A 15,218-nucleotide genomic window follows, 5' to 3' on the forward strand; every position below is an offset into this window, starting at 1 on the left:
AAATCACAGGGAATTACGGTTATCTGGGATTTTAACAGGAGTGTACATGACAGCTCTGTAAAGCCGGGAGCCACAGGAGCACTTCCTAAAACAAATAGCTCAGTAGACCTTATTGCAGAGGCCACTTTTACAAATTTCCACGCGACTGAGCTGTGCGTCTGTTCTGTTTGTACTGCCTGCAGACACTGCTATAAAGTACTGTACATTGATGTAACTGAGCGAAGGAGACAATGATATAACCATGCACTGTACAAGATTTATTAAAATAGTTAAGTTATAACTCCATCTCCGTCTCTTTCACTGGGTTTTCATAATGCTTTGTCACTGAGAGTCTCAGAAACTCAGCAGAATGTCTGAAACCACACATTTCCTTTTGGGTTTGGGGACTGACATTCAACAGGAAGGATGTTACGGCCTGGATAGCTGTGTCTTAAGAATAGGGGCAAAGCATGAGAAGGCTGCACAAAAGCACATTCTTGCCTCTCTGGAAGGGGAACGACTGTGGCAGCTGTCCCAAGTGGAACCATACAGAAAGAGGGAACAGCATAACCCCATGACTAGGAGCCTGTTACACGGATTCTCCAACATTTCCAGCCAAGAGCCATCCTGTTTCCAGAAGCAAAAGTTTGTCTTCTCTTTTCCTTAACAATTAAATTACCCAGCTGAAATAACTGGTAATTCCTTCTGTAGATGTTTTGGAGAGTACAATTTCCAAGTGGGCCCACACTAACAAGATCACCTCTTTTACAGCCTAAATAAAGTTCAGGCGAACCACGAGCCCAAAACACCTGCCTTACTGGGCCGAGGGCTCTCTCAGCGCCTGGAGCTGCACTCGATAAACCATTTCGAACCTTGCCACAACGGCGGGGAAGGGAGCCCAGAGCGCTCAGCTCCTGCAGCGGGGCACCACCGACGCGGCCCCGAGCCTTCCCTCACGGCCGCCTCCCTCAGGGGCTGCCCGCCGCCACCTTGCGGCACCGGCCGCGCCCGGGCCCCGCGCGGCCACGAGGGACGGGTGGCTCAGGGGCGGGTCGGGCGCCGTACCGGCCGCGGGGAAGACTGCCGGGGGTTCTGGCGACACGGAGACTCCGGGGACAGGAGGTTCCGGGCCCGAGAGATCTCGGGGCCAGGAGACTCCCCCGATACGCTCCGTCGGGGACGATGGCGGCGTCACGGTCGCCAAGGCGAACCCCCGCCCGGCCCTCACGAACCAGCCAATCAGAATCGCTCTCCCTCCCGCTGCCCCGCCTCGGCTCCTCCCGCGGCCTCGTCCGTCTCCTGTCCGCGCTCCTGATTGGCCGCTGCTGCCCAGCCAGGCTGGGATTGGCGGCGGGCGGCGGGAGCGCGCGGGCCGGTGCCCTTCGGGCACGTACCGTCCCTCCTGGGCGCGCGAGTCCCCCGGAGCCGCGGACGTGTCGGTGTCCCCCGTGAAGCGGCAGAAGGTGGAGTCGGCGCTGGACCAGCTCAAGCACCACACCACGGTGGTGGCCGACACCGGGGACTTCAACGGTGAGAAGCGGCATGAGGGGATCCTGTCTCCGCAGCTTCTGCTTAGCCCCCTCTCCCGCCCCTCTTCACGGAGAGTGGGCGAGCCCGGCCGAAGGGGCGCGCGCTGCGGGGACCGACCCACCCTGGGGCCGGAGGGGGGGGCGAGCGGGACGGCGCTCGGTGGCGGCGCTGGGTCTCCATCCCAGGGCAGACCCCGCCGTGATTTCTCCCAGTTTGCCCTCGAGTGTGCCCTGACCACTCCGTTCAGCTCTGTGTGCTGTCAAGGAGAAGTGCCAGACTGAAGCCAGGCTCTGCTGTTCTAATTAATTTTGGGTTTTCTTCCAGTGGGCTGTCTAGATCTGGGACTTGTTTGGGGTTTTTCAGACTCACGCTTGGACGGGGCTTGGAGCAGCCTGGCCCAGTGGAAGCGAGTGGAACTGGATGAGCTTCAAGACTCCTTCCAACCCAAACCATTCCAGGATTCCATGATATGCTTAAAAACTGATTTGGGGTTGGAGAGAAAGAAGGGAAATGATGCTTTTTATTTGTTTCACTTGAGCTGTACATTGATCTTTTCCCTTTTTGCATTTCCAGGATGCAGAAAGTGAGAAGGAACTTGAGGAGATGTGCTCGGTCCAAGAGAAATAATTTTGAAAAAACTCATCTCACTGGATACTGCAGCAACAGTAAAATCCCAAATGGATTTCATGATCCTGACAATTCTGAGTGCACTTCAGGGATAAGGCACAAGATCTTACAGAAAAACAGACGCAGCAGCACACATCCAGGAAAACATCTTGGAATTAATGGCATAAAATCGTGGTTTATTTTCCTGCATCTGTTTGATTTTAGGATCCCTAAAAATGTTACATTCCTAGCATCAGGGGTCAGGGGGTAATTTAGAGGTAGTTGGTGATAAATAGTTTTGGTTAGATGTAGGGCAGATATTTATGCCTTACAGAGTTATGTAATATAAATATGTATTATATATTAGGGCATATAGCTATCTATTTATATATAACCTATTTTTTATGTGTGCCCAGATATAGTTTATATCAGACACTGTGCCTGTCTGAAGGCCTTGCTACTGCGCTCCTAACTCATTCCTGAGGAAAACATCAGGCAAAAGTTGTTAGGGTTAACTGGTTCCTCTTTTCCTTAATAATTATTTTACTCAGTTGGAATAACTGATAACAGCTGTTAGAGATGTGCAGTTCCCAGTGGGCCCAAGGCACTTTTTTGCACAACGCAGAGTGGCGTTTAAGGTATTCAGTAGTCAGAGAAGTGAGGATTAGGATTTTGAATGCTCTTGGACAACAAGGCTGGCCAGAGATCCCTCCTAACTCACTGTGGGACAGCAAAAACCCCACAGCCAAGGGTAACCAGGGATTGTGGGGATGGAGAATTTAATGGCATCAGGGGGCAGCAGTGCCAGTTCAACTGATAAAAAAGTAAATCCACGACTGCTCTAGAGGAGTATTGTTCCTGGACGTGTATAAATACAGGGACACCTCTTTACTCTCAAGTGAGGGAGGTTTGTGGTTGTGGTGCCAGTTTACCCTTGAGAGTTCCAGGCTTTATTTCAGCTCCCCTAGCCCGGCCTGATGTGCAGCAGTGGTGCGAGGGCCGGAGCCGTTCGCTGGCTCTGGGAACGCAGATGCCATCATGGCCCAGTGGGGGGGGGAGCTTAGGCTGTGGTGGCAACCTAGGAAAGGGATCAGATGGCTCCTGGAACTGCCCAGAGTGCAGGAAGGGAGGGGGAACTGAACTGCTCCCACAGACCCCTGCTGGGCTATGGTTCTGGGCCAGGCCCATCAGAAAAGTGGCAGCATCAGTGGCACCTCAGTTGTTACTGTCCTTGGAGCTCTCAGGATCAGGATGAAATCATGTTCATGCACTACTGGGAAAGCAGGGAGCAGGATCAGTGCTCTAACTCTCTACACTCTCTCTCCAGGAGTGCCTTGGGTCATGGCAATTTCATGTGTGGAATAGTTTCCTGTGTCTGCCTGGGCAGCTGCAGTTATTGCACAGGCATTCAGGGCTGACAGTTCCCTGCAGGGAGAGCTCAGCACATGTGCCCAGAGGCAATCCCAGCATCTGCAAGAAAGAAAGAAGCAGCAAAAGGTGATTGCTTCTCTTTCAAAGTTATTTCAAGTGCTCACACCCAAACCCACCTTTGCTCTTGATTCTGGCCAGGTAGGTGCATGGTGAGCAGTGGGCACAGGTCATGTCATCCATGCTGGTGTGAGTGATGCTTTCTGGGGGAAAGCAGCTGATCTCCAAAGTTCCCTTCCTGCCCCATGCCTGATCTGCACAGGAGAAAACCTCTTCCAGGAAGGGATTGTGCTTCCTCTAATCCCATTTGCCCAGTCTGTTCCATGGGGATATTGCCAGCCTGGGGCAGCAGAGGCACACGCAGCTCTCAGCACTCTCTGCTCCAAGCACAGCTCTGGGCTCCTTTGCACACTGCCTCTGCCATGGGGGTTTTCTCCAGGAGAAGCCAAGGAATTGCTCATGGAAGGGTGCAGATTAAGTTATCCCAAAGGGAAGCAAAGAATAAATATCTCATTTTTCCATCAAAATGCTCATGCTCTTTCCTACAGATTATTTCAAGTTTTTCCCACAAGCTTTGCCCTACCCATCATCCCATTTTTACCCCAAAAAGTAATTTTCTCTGTCCTCCAGAATGTCTCAGTGTCTATCCCCAAAATTTTCACTGTGTCTCTGCAAGTGACTACCTCAGTTTACCTCATGCTGTTCATTCTCTTCCCTGGGGATTGCTTCAGATTTTCCCTCCAAGCTGTCCCTGTCTGTGCACTTCTGATTTCTTCTTTTTTACAAGAAAGTATTCATTCACTACTCTGGAGATTAGCTCCAGTTTTACCCCCCCAAAATTGCCCTAACATTCACTAGTCATTGCCTGATTTTTACCTCACTATGTTCATTCTCTCCCCCTAGAGATAACCTCAGGTTTTACCCCCAGTATTTTCCCTACCTGCCCACTAACTATTTACTCTTTTTGACCTATAAATATTCTCTTTCTATCCTGGAGATTTCATCAAGTTTTACCCTGAAATATTTCACTATCTTTCCAGTACTGTCTCACTTTACCTCAGGATGTACGCTCTCCCTGCCACACATCACCCCAGCTTTCACCTCCAAAATTATTGCTACTTGTCCACTACTTATTACCTGATATTCACCTCAGTATGTCCATTCTCTGCCCAACAGGTCATTTTAATTTCTACCCCCCAAAACTTGTCCAACCGGTCACCTAGTGACTGCCTCAGTTTACCTCAAAAATGTTGTCTCCCCTAGAGATTACCTCAGACTTGACCCCCACATTTTTTCCCTGTCTGCAAGTTACTACCTCCATTTAACTTCAGTATGTTCATTCTCTGGACTACAGACTCAAGTTTACTCTCAATCTCCCTGCCTCTCCAACACTGATTACTTCCTTTTTACCTCAAAAGATTGATTTATTTTCTACCATGGAGGTTACATCAAGTTTCACCCCCAGAATTTACTAATACTTCCACAACTGATTCACTCAGTTTACCTCAACAAGTGTTCATTCCCTCACCTAGAGGTGACCTTGTATTTTACCCCCAAAGGTTTCCCTACCTGTGCACAACTGATTGCTATAGTTTACTTCAAAATCTTCATGCTCTCCATTACAGGTCACCTCAAGTTCACTTCAAAAGTTTTCCCTACCATTTCCATTAGTGATTATCTCAATTTTTACCTCCAATAAGTCATTCTCTACCTACAGACACTGGATAGTAAATCATACAAAGATCTAAAACATTGCACAAGAAACAGCAGAAAGTTTTCCATGAATAACACAAGTTCCTTTTTTCCCCTCCTCCGCCTAGGACTGCTACCAGGAGACAGGAGAGCTGCTATCAACACTCAAACCTCCCAAGCGTTGTTATTGCTCAGAGAGCTGCGCTGGCACTGAGCTACTCCCATGCGCCTGCAGGGCTCTGGGGAGGGGGAAGACGACCTCCCACTCCTGCCTGGAGAAATTTCAATGCCCTAAAAAGTCATTTCCCTTCTCTCTCTCTGACCCACGGCCAAAGCAGCTGTGTAGAACAACATGGACTACTCATGGAAGGGATGATTCAGTTGTGGGAAAAACGCTAAAGAAGGCCTATCACCCCAAATTTCAGGGTGAAAACACACTGCTTGTTAACAGGAGCACACAAACTCATTTAAACCAGAGAGCAAACTGCACACCAGGAAAAGAGCTGAAAGATAGGCCCTGCCTTGATTGATAATTCCAAAGGAAATTCCCCACAGATCATAGGCAATTACCTATAATTTTACCTCCCTAATCACTGGATTTCTGACTTGGGTTGCTGTGGAAGTGTTTCACAGATGCCTTGAGGGGTCAGGGGCTTGGCTGGATTCTTTGTGGTTAGTCCTGACAGGCCCAGGCCAAACCCACCCACCTGCATCGCTGCTCCACCCCAAATTTGCATGAAATACTGAGAACAGGTTATAAATACTCCCCTTCTCTGTCCTTCCTGACACATCCATGGAGCAAATGTACTCTATCCATTGTTCCCAAGAGCACCTCTCCAGCCCAAATCCCAGTTTTCACCAGCACAAACCAAACAGACCTAAGACAATTATTCCATCAGTGCCTGCAATTCTCAGCTCCCTGTTCCCTGCCACTCACACAGCAATCTCACCTCAGCCCAGAGACTCCCTGTCCCCAAAGGGAAACACAACCTGATAGGGCACAGCTCTGGCACCACATTTCCCCTTGTTCCTGAAAAGCCCTAGGTAAATCCAGTCCCTCAGACCTTGCATCCCTGAACACCAGGAGAGCTGGAGTTTTACCCAGATCCCAGTGCCCTGCACGGCTGCGCTGACACGAGCACAGGCCGATCGCTCCACCCAGCACCATCCCTCATTTTCTTCCCATTGCTCCCCAAGCGTCCCCAAACCACCCCAGCGTGTCTGTGCCGGGGCCAGGGCCTGCCCCGACCAGAGGCTGTCACCCAGCCTTGCACCTGCTCCCACCCCTGGGAGAGCTGGGAATGCACTGAGAGCTCGGCTCCCCAGTCCTCAGACACACAAATAATGCCCAACCTGCCCCTCTGGGCACAGCCAAACACCACAATTCCATCATCCCCAAGGAACTCTAGCAGTCGCCTCTTCACCTCTGCCCTTTTCCAAAGGACACAGGTAGGACTGGGCTGTCAGAAATGGTATTCCCTAGGCAGTTCATCCCAGCACAAAGGAGAAGAGGAACCCTGTGTCCCTCTGACTGACCCCACAGCATGGGCAGGACCAGCTGGGTTCTTCATATTCTAAATTTTAAAATGAACTGAAGAACCTGAAAGGCAAAAAACAACACACATATAAGGTTAGAGCCAGTCAACACACACAGACAGACACACTCTCAGACACCCCTTCTTCAGCTTACACGCTGACTGCAGCCCTTACTAGAAACACTCCCCCCTAAAGAAGATGCTTTAACATCTTCTTCCATCTGCTGCTCCTTGATGTGGAACAGTAGATCCTGGGAAAATTGGTAGCATCAGTGACCATAGGGATCAAAATTTGCCTTAGGGACCTGCAAGACAGCATGAGGCAGTCTGCAAAGTAGCTGACAGCTAGGAGTTATCCCCACACCAGCCCCATAAACTTTCTACCCAAAAGCCCATAGACAGGAGAGGAGAGTTCTAAAACTGTTCAAACTAGCCATGACTGAATGTGCCAGGGCAGGGCAGCTCCAAGCATAAGTGGCACATGGATACACAGTGCATCAAATATAAGCAAAGATGACATGAAGACTTGAGATAACGCTTCAGAAGATAAATTTTTGAGACCAGGATGCTTTGAGGCGACAGAAGCTACAAAACTACTGCAGTGAGGAGGGTCTAGTACACTTCATACAGAAGTCCAAGGGAACGGCACATGAAAAAAAAGATACTACCAAAACTGAGAAGGAAGATGGATAGGAACACCTTGTGTACTTCTTCTGGTCTCAAAAAGCAAAACCATAAAGACGCCAGAATAAGCCCGATCCAGGAAAGTATGCAAGTGCTCCTGCTGCCAATATGGCCCATAACGATGCCTGTAAAGCATTGAGACAACACAAAGCCCTATGACACTGAAGACAACGGACACAGACCACATCACATAGACACAAACAAACTGCCCAGCAGTTTTACCTGATGGACCCAAGATTGCTAGTGCAAGATGAGCCAGAGGCCCATGACACCGAAGGAAAGAAGGCTCTACGGCAGTAGTACGTGACAGTGAAAGGTAAACTCCTTATGAGAAGTTAGTGCCAAAGCTGGTAAGAGGATGCTCAAGAAGTGCAGTAGGCCTAGAGAAGGAGGCAACGACTGCCAGCTGATACAAAGGGATCCCTAGAGAAGGATTCTGCTGCCAAAGGCAGAAGTGACATCACAAAACATGACCGACCAACAAATGGCCAAGATGCAAGATGTCCACGTGCTTGCTATGCTCAAAAGTGCTCAAAAGCATGGCTACACTGAAGAGTAGGCAAACTTTAGACCGTGGCAATCGTGCCAGACCTGAAGGCAGGCTCCTCGGGTGAAAAGATGGACAATGACATCGAGACTCAAAATCCAATGATGCAAAGCTCACGAGAACATGGAGATGGGTTGGAACTGCCCGGCCCAGCAAAGGCTCAAGTGATGCTGAAGAGAAACCCTTTCTCCCTTAACCTCCAAGGGGCCTGGCCCACTACAGCCCTCTCCTCTCAGCTAACTTCAAATTGCCTCCTGTGATTCCAAAGGTTTTTGCCTTCTCCCAACCAACAGTCCCCACACTTAGCTCTCTGAAGACCAGCAGACGAAATCCATCCTCAACAGAAAAGAATGCTTCAGCACCGTGGATGTCAATACATGGCCCACAGCCCACTTGGGTGGCTGCAAAAGATGGAGAATAATGACAAAATTCAGACTGTGATGACACGTCCCAGAAGTGACCCCTTGCACAATGCCTCTCTCCCTCATAACTGCTGAGGCTCATCACTCACCAGCCGTTTCCAAACTTAGGCTCTGCACCTACTTGTGGTACCTAAGACAACAAAACAGAAACTGCAACTATTGCCCTCCAGAAGAATAAATGCACGGGCTGGGCTCCCTCTGCACCACTGGCCCAGGCTCACCTCAAATCTCCATCCGACTCCGGAGGTGGCCCGGACGATACCCGCAAAGCGAAAAGGGACACGCTTCGCATGCTGCCACGTACCTCTCACCTATCAGTCGCCCCACCTAAATGCCAACTCACCTGCTCGCCTCTGTCCCTTGGCATGCCCAGGGCAGCAGCAGCACCTGCAGAGAAGCAAAGCAAAAAAACATGCTGAGAGACTGAAACCACAGCCTCCCCGCTCCAACTCAAGTACACCACACCTATAGCTTAAGCTTGCACCCACCTGGCCTCCAGCATCCCAGGGCTGGGACACCTTCCCAGTGGACCACCTAAAATGCACAAACAAAAACGGATGCTTAGAGCTGCACCAGAAACTGATACCCAAGCAGTAACAACTCATTCTGGCCACCAGTCACCGCTCACCTCGCTCCATCGACCTCAACCACTGATCTTCAGCATTACTTCCTACAAATAAAGATGAAGAACAAAGCTGTAACATAGTCACCATTTACACTTGCCCTGCAAAGACAAACAGTGACTGACCTTCCTGTGGGAACCACCTCACCTGGTATGGGGCACTCTGCCACAGATTCAATCCATCTGCATCTGAAAGAAAGTGATGACAAAAGTCAAAGTACTGCATCATAACTTAGCAGCTCCAGACACTTTGTGTTAATCTAGAAATACCATCTTGAGTCCAACTAATCCCTACATTACAAATGTCAAGTCCCTAGGACTTATCCTATTACACCTACACCCAGACTATGTAGCAGGGCAAAGCAGCCCCAGGCCAAACACACAGACACCTGTGACACAGGAGATGACAAACAAGGGGATGCAACAAGGAGAGGAAACTCTCAGCAAGAAGAATTACCAATGACATGACCTAGATGAGGCTCAAAGAACTCTGGCAGGAAAAGACCTTAACAGAAGGACTTATGCCAAGAACCGCAAAGATGGATGCCCGAGAATCGTACGGTTGGAATCCTCTACCTATCCTCACATTCTCCCAAGTCCTAATCTGTTATAAGGGATCGTTGCGGTGCACAGCTGTCAATACAGCTCAGAACAAGACTGTAAAAGGTGTCTGACTCAATAGTGCTAAAGAGAGATGTGATTCCGATGCATGTCCGAGCCTGCAAGTCAAAGGTTCAAGGGTACCAGCGTCGGGCCAAGGAACGCAAAGGAGCTGCTGAGGATGATGCCCAGCATTTCTGATAAGCCCCTCAAAGGGGTAAGGCAAAAGACATGTGACACAAGATGCCCACAATAGAGACACAGAACACACAATAGACAAGTAACACAACACGCACCAGGACTGCTCTGCCCTGCACACCTCAGCATTGCGATCAACAGCAAGACTTTGCCTTTACGTGGCCTAAGGGTCCCTCTCGTGGACATCCCCATCTCCAAAGCTAATTCAAAGATCCCTCCCACCAAGTCCTGACCCAGCACCCCACTCTCATCCCCCTCCCTGAGGTGTAGCCCTCGACTTAGCTCTCAGATATCCAGGGATGCAAATCCTCATCAGGTGCAAAACAAGGCCACCTCATCATCTGGGAAGTTCCTGCCCTCAGAGGGCTGTTCTCTCTCAGTCTACTACAATAAAGAAAACCAAACATCAGTGCCTGAACTCAGCAGCACATCAGCCAAAACCCAACAATTCCACTACTCACCGGCTCCTGAGAACGCCCCGGTCCTTGGCTCACACGCTGGGGCCGCACTCCGACGCCGCCGTCGCAGGGTATCCCTGGGTTAAGGGGAGACAAGGTGATGTGGCATTGCTGAAACTTGAGGGGACCCTCGCTCCTCCCTCCCTCCCCGACTCGCCACAACTCCTCAGCCATTGCCAAAGGCTGCCCAGATGTCACCTTCAAACAGAAAAGGTACAGGCTTCATCGCAGAGCCCTGTAATACTTCTGGAAGGCTCACAGGGACAGGCAGCTCAAGGGTGATAAACTGGCTCCATCAGCTGGTCCATGAGGGGGTTCAGCCCCTGTAGGCATAATACAAGTGGGCCACCTAAAACACACAAATGGATGCTCAGACAATGCATGCTTTGAGCTGCCCCAGAATTTGGCACCCGAGCAGTAACTGGTTGTGTCCACTGGTCACTGCTTACCTCACTCACTTGACCTTGACTGCTGATATCCAGGTTTACTTCCTAAAAATAAAGACAAAGAACAGCCCTGCAACCTGATATCCAGGTTTACTTCCTAAAAATAAAGACAAAGAACAGCCCTGCAACATAACCAAAATGAAACACCACCCCTGAAAAGCTGAATGATGACCAACCTTCCCAGGGGAGAAGGGGCAAAACAAAATGGAAAGGCACATGCCCATGTAGTGTCCAAAAGGGTTGCATTGCCAAGATAGGTTCCACCTGAAAGTGCTCGGCTGTGACCTCTTTCTGCAAGGGTGTCTGTCACGTTGGAGTAGCAATTTGAATGCTGCAGACCACCTGTAAAACAAAAAAAAAAAAAAAAAATCAAAGGCTACTTATAGTTTCATCACTAATACAACAACTCCAGTAGCATCCAGTTCTGTGCTGGAATCAATACTCATCCAGCTCATGGTCCCCCCGGTGCCAATAACCTGCTGTGCCAAGTGCTTTGCATCTTCAAAATGAAAATCCCAACAGTGAGGTAAACATAGAGCCCAAAGTCAGGCCGTAGCTTGGACTTCAGGCACTGACCCACCTCGTTGCTGTGCTCCTCTGGTCTCCTCCATTCATATCAGGTTTACATGCTCTCCCTCTGCAAAAGAATTATTTGTCAAAGTTACCCAGACAGACAGGGAAAGCTTAGCCTTTCCCAAGTTCTCATTCCTCAAAGCAAACTGCCTAGGATCCCACAGTAGTCGGCCTTAGGACAAACTACTATGAAACTGCAAGACACCACTGCACCACTCCCACATCTCCACTGAACACCACACAGACTGGCCACAGTCACTCCATCCGAGGCGTGGCTCAAGTGGCTGAGCAAAGCAAAAGGCTCCCTGTAAAGTCTCCTTTCTTCTCCACCTAACCCCCCCCCAAGACTACTCTACAGAGCAGAGCAATTCCAGGCTAGACACAAACTCAAACAACACATTATACTACAAGCAGTGTGACATGAGGATGATAAAAAAAGCTCTCGGCAAGAAGAACAATGGCAAGGACAGGGACGACGCCAAAAGAGACAACTGATGGTATGGCAATGGTGGATGAAAGAGGCTCTAAGGAGCAGAAGAAAAGACTGGAACAGTGACCTGTTCTAAGAACTGTCAGTCACAATGATCAAGATGGCTGTGAGAGACAAGGCCACATTTAGAATGCTCCCATATCCTGACAATCTTACAAGCCCCAGGACATTACAGCTCAAGGCTGGAAAGGATGGATGGCAGTACAGCCGGGAACAAGGCCTCCAAAGAGATCCGACTCAATGCTTTCAAGATGTGATTCCAAGATGTGGCCAAGCCCACTGGTAAAAGAACAAGTGATATTGGCATCCTACCGAGAAGTATGAAAGATCAAGAAGCTAGAGATGATGGCCAATGCTTATGATGAGCCCCTTAAGGGTAAAAGGCAGAGAGATCTGATCCAAGGGAAGCCAAAGACACAGAACACACACCGGACAAGACAACACACACTGGAACTGCTCTGCGCTGCACACCCTACAGTTGCAGTCAAAAGTAGGGCTACTCCCTTTAGCTTACCTAAGAAGGCCCTTGGAGAGCATCCCTTTCCCCTACACTACTTTTTAAATCTCTCCCAGCAATTTCCAACCCACTATCCTGCTATCATCCCTTCTCCGGGCCCCAGCCCCCAACTTAGCTTTCAGATGACCAGTGATGTGAATCCACACTGGATGCAAAGGAGTCCACCTCAGCCATCTCCAAAGGCACTGGGATCACCAGGTTGGCCTCTTAGTCAGCTATGACAAAGAAAACCAAAATCAATGCATCAGTGTAGGGGCATACAAGCCAAATCCCAACAAGTCAGCTACTAACTGGGACCCTGCTCCCACTCATACGTGCAGTCTTTAACTTACCTATCAGAAGCCTCCATCTCCAATGTCATCTCTGACCCAGGGTAGCTCCCTCTTGCAGCACAATGAACCTGCTGAAAAATTTGGAGTGTAATACTGACACAATCTGGAATTTCAGGAAATTGCAGTGCTTCTAAGAAAAACAAGGCAAAGGAAAAAAAAAAAATACAAAAAGCACCAAGCACCTTAACAACCTTGAACACTCGATCCAAAAATCACGAACTATGCACTCAATGCTATCTTCTTCACAGTGTCTTCAAAGCCTCTATTGCTTTAGATGCCAAAAGCACCTGCTGAAAGAAAGCTGAGAAAACCTGAATGACCCCCCCCTTCATGGAAATAAGAAGACACCCTCAACCCAACTAACCCCACAGAAAGAATGGGCCTCTTTTTACCCAGGGCTGGGGTTAATATACCCCTGGCCGGGCCCGCCTCTCGTTCCCACAATGCCCGGGAAAAGGGAGGAGGCAATTTTACCAGAAGGGATAAAAGCACTGGGAGGAGCTGCAGCTGTTTGGCTGCTCTGCCTTAAATTCCAGGTGACTAAAGGGCTCTGTAGATGCCTTCTGTTTTACTACAGCTGCATCCACTGAAGGGGTAAAAAAGCTTCTTGTTTTGGCAGCGTAGACACATGAGTTGCATGATTCCTTGTTAAGTTCTGTAATTGTTCATTGGTGGCTATTGAGTCACAGGACTATGGAGGGTGGAGAAGAATAGTAATAATATACATGGTGTAACTCCTGTTGGGGTCTCTAATTAGGGATGTATTCATTATAAATAAAACTGAAAAAATAATGGGCTCTCTGGCAGCAGGAAGGTTTTGTGAGTGCTGGGCTCGCTCCCTTGTGAGAGATTAGGTGCCAGTACCCAGCTAGAAGTGCCCTGAAGTACAGATTGAAATTCTTAAAATGCTGAAAAAGGGGGAGCTTCCTTCAATTGAACCCCTTAAAATGAGAGACTAGGGAGTGTTTGTCTCTACTTAAATAGATGCCATAGCAATAAATGGGTTCTCTCCTCTGAATCCCCTAAAATACTGGAAAAAGAGGGGTTTTCCTTACTTCAGGTCTCTCCAGTGATGGAAAAAGGGGGATTTCTCCCTCAATTCAAACCCTTATAAAGGAGGGACAACCGGGCTTTCCCCTCAATTTAAACCTTGGGATGATGAAAATGGGGGAGTTATGCTCAATTCCAATCAATAAAATAGCATTGTCAAGGTTTTCCCCTTCTATTTAAACTGGAGAATAATGGAAAATGGGGATTCCCTGTCAAGTGATACCCCTAAGAGCATGGAAAAGGCAGGGTTTTCTTCAACTGATGCCCTTAAAATTGCAGAGGACGGGGATTCCCCCTCAATTTAAACACAGACAATTATGGAAAAGGAAGTTTTTTTCCCTCCGTTTAAATCCCTTTTCTCCTCATAACCCCCCTTTTTTGGGGGGGGGGCACTGGGGAAGGGCTGCCAAGATGAAAGGGGAAAGTGGAATGTTTCCCTGGGACCCCACATGCTGCCCTGCCTGCTCAGGTGCTGCCCCTTGGCACGAGGGGTTTTCCCTGGGCATTTTCTGGGAGCAGTGCTCTGTGCCCAGGTGCCTCCGGCTGCTCCCCAGCTCCTGCCGGATGCTCCGACCATTGTCCCTGGAGGGACACTCGGGATGCCCCCATTGCCCCTCTGGACCAGCAGCTCCCTGCACAGCTGTGCCCGGGGAACCCTCGGAGAGCGGCCTCTGGCAGGAGCCGCCCCCTCCTCATCCTGGCCGCTCACACCTGGGGCTGCTGCGGGCTGTGGGGTCAGCGGCGTCGGGGGCGGGCGGGAGGCGCGTGGGCGCCGGCCAGCAGGCATCGGCGGGGACACCTCCGTGCCGCGCGCGCCGCGCCTCTCCCACGAGAGGTCCCCGCGCCCCGCGGTGCCGTGCCGGGCTCTCGTTCCCCCCCCCCCGCGCCGCCGCCGCCCCCCGCTCCCTCCGGCCCGGGGAGCTGCAGGAAAACGCAAAAGCATCGAGGAAGAGCGGGCACCGGAGCTGCCCGAGCCATCGGCTTGCCCGAAGGGCGGCGGCTGCCCGCAGCCGGGAGCAGCCACCAAGGATGGAGCTGCTGTTTGCCGGGAGGTGAGAGCTGGGGGCAGCCGGAGCCGGAGGCAGGCTTTCCCCGGGAGGTGGGAGCTGGGGGCAGCCGGAGCCGGAGGCAGGCTTTCCCCGGGAGGTGGGAGCTGGGGGCAGCCGGAGCCGGAGGCAGGCTTTCCCCGGGAGGTGAGAGCTGGGGGCAGCCGGAGCCGGAGGCAGGCTTTCCCCGGGAGGTGGGAGCTGGGGGCAGCCGGAGCCGGAGGCAGGCTTTCCCCGGGAGGTGGGAGCTGGGGGCAGCCGGAGCCGGAGGCAGGCTTTCCCCGGCAGGAGGGGCCGGGAGGATTTCAGCTCGCAGCGGCTCTCGGTGGGTGCTGGATGGAGCCCGGGCTGAGCCAGGTGGCCGGTGCGGGTGCTGTTCCTGTCCCCAGGCGCCGATGAAATGGCAGCTCGGAGCAGCCTCGTGTGTCTGTGTGGAAGCAGCTCCGATGCTGGCAGCCAAATC

This window comes from Coloeus monedula (genome assembly GCF_965178545.1).
Source record: "Coloeus monedula genome assembly, chromosome: 2".
NCBI lineage: Eukaryota > Metazoa > Chordata > Aves > Passeriformes > Corvidae > Coloeus > Coloeus monedula.